We start from the raw sequence: 2,277 nt of genomic DNA, 5'->3' as shown, positions 1-2,277 counted from the left end.
GTAACTCTCCCAAACTGGTAATTTTGAAATGGGTGCTTGAATGCCTGGAAAGCAATTTTGGTTTAGGAAGTTATTACCTCTATAACCTTAAGAAAGTGCCTTTATCTTCAGAGCGGCAGATCCCTCTCCTTTGTAATGAAAGCAGTAAATATTATCCTTATAATGAGACTAAAGCGTGAATTAAATGAACTGACGCATATGCTGTTTATAGTGTTGTTGTAGTTGTTAAGTGCCATTTAGTCAGTTCTGACTCATAGTGACCCTGTATAGGGTTTCCAAGGAGTGCCTCGTGGATTTGAATCGCCGACTTTGTGGTTAGCAAATCAGTGCTTTTCCTACAGCACCACACCAGGACTCCTTTCTAGTGTAGTGCCTGTGATGTACATAGAGCAAACTAGATAACTGTGTTCATCATTACAGTAAATTTGTCTTGTGAGTCTGTCATTTACCAATATCTCCATTGAATATGACTTCTCTCAAACAGGGAACCTAATCATTACAAGTAATACAAGTCTGTTACCTCTTTTGACCTCCATGCAGTTCTTTTATTTAGTGAAGATCCCTATGGCTCTCTCCTGCAGAGACTGCCTGCAGATGGATTCTTCCGAATGATGTAAAGGAACTACATAAATAAGAGGGAAAATGAAAATGCAAAACCAAATATGTATTACAATATTACAACCAAATATGTATTCATGTGCACATACTCTTGAATGAAATGTATGGTATTAAAACTAGTGGAGTCAATTGAAAAGAATTAAATAAATAGATTTGATTAAAATTATGCCAGACTTCTATAGAACAAATCATACTAAAGAAAATTGTAAGTCATACCAAATATGTGAAAATAAATGTTGACATTCTCTATGGCAGAAAAAGGGCCAGTAGTCTTCATGCTTAAACAAATCCACTGCCATCCAGCTGACTCTGACTCATAGTGACTCTGTAGGACAGAGCAGAATGGCGCCAGAGGGTTTCCAGGGCTGTACTCATTCAGGAAGCTGACTGCTTCATCTTTCTATCATGGAACTTCAGTGGATTTAAATGCTGACCTTGCAGTTAACATCCTTGGTGGTGTTGTTGGTCGTTGCATGCCATGAAGTTGGTTCTGACATACAGCGACCCTGTATAGGGTTTCTGAAGCTATACATCTTTATGGGAGCAGAAAGTCTCATTTTTTTCTCTTGCAGAATGGCTGGTAGTTTCCAACTGCTGACTTTGAGGTTAACAGCTTGACTCAAAACCACCACGCTACCAGAACTCTTTATATAACATCCTTAGTAATGCTTATTATCAATTTTGATTGTTGAATAATATGCAGTAATATGCTTAACTGTAATTTTTCTTAGATCAAATTAACTGTGTTACTGTTGTTAGTTGTCATAGAATACTAGCAACATAATTGTTTTGTAAAATATTTCAGAACATTATTACTATTAGTTTCACCATCATTAATAACCAAGACAAAAATCTTTATAACATTTTTCTCCTTTTCCTTTCTTATCTACTTCATTCTCAAATTTTTTTTTCATACAGGTCCACAAATAACCACAATATTGTCCCTAAAATGTCAGAAAAACTGACAAAATCAGTGACAATAAAAGCAACGACAGCAACAAAAATAATGGTGGGTACTTGTAGCAGGTGCAGTCACACCCATATGAATCGAAGCATCACTCTAAGTAGGTAAGAATTACGGCCTTACCAGGATACATTGCTGTTGCTAAGTGTCTTTGCATTGGATCTGACTCATAGAGACTCTATATACAGCTCTGAGGCTGCAAATCTTTATAGGATTAGGAAGCCTCATTTTTCTCCCACAGAGCTGCTGGTGGATTTGAATTTCCAAACTTGTGGAGTCCATTACTTACTCAGTTTCATCAAGTCAAATCTGATTCATAGCGATCGTATACAGGGTTTCTGAAACTACAAATCCTTAAAGGCTCGCATACCCTACTCTATCTCCAGAGAAGCAAATGGTTATTTTGAACCATTGACCTTAAAAGGTTCAAAGAGCAAATTAGTCCAGAGTTTTAGCCTCGGTGGTATATTGATATGTGTAAGCTGGTGTGGTGCTGTGGGTTAATGCACTGCTGGATAGCAAAGTTGGTTTGAACAAGAAGGTCTGTGGTTCTAGCTCAATCACAACCCCTTGAAAACCTTATATAGGAACTCTATGGGTTGGAACTGACTCAATGATACTTAACAACAATGAGCTGTGCTTACAAAATAATCATATTTTTGTTTTTTATAAGTAACTTGTTGTGGTTTTTGTTA

The sequence above is a fragment of the Chrysochloris asiatica genome, unplaced genomic scaffold, assembly GCF_000296735.1.
Source record: "Chrysochloris asiatica unplaced genomic scaffold, ChrAsi1.0 scaffold00529, whole genome shotgun sequence".
NCBI classification, from domain to species: Eukaryota; Metazoa; Chordata; class Mammalia; order Afrosoricida; family Chrysochloridae; genus Chrysochloris; species Chrysochloris asiatica.
Note: the sequence above shows the minus strand (reverse complement) of the source record.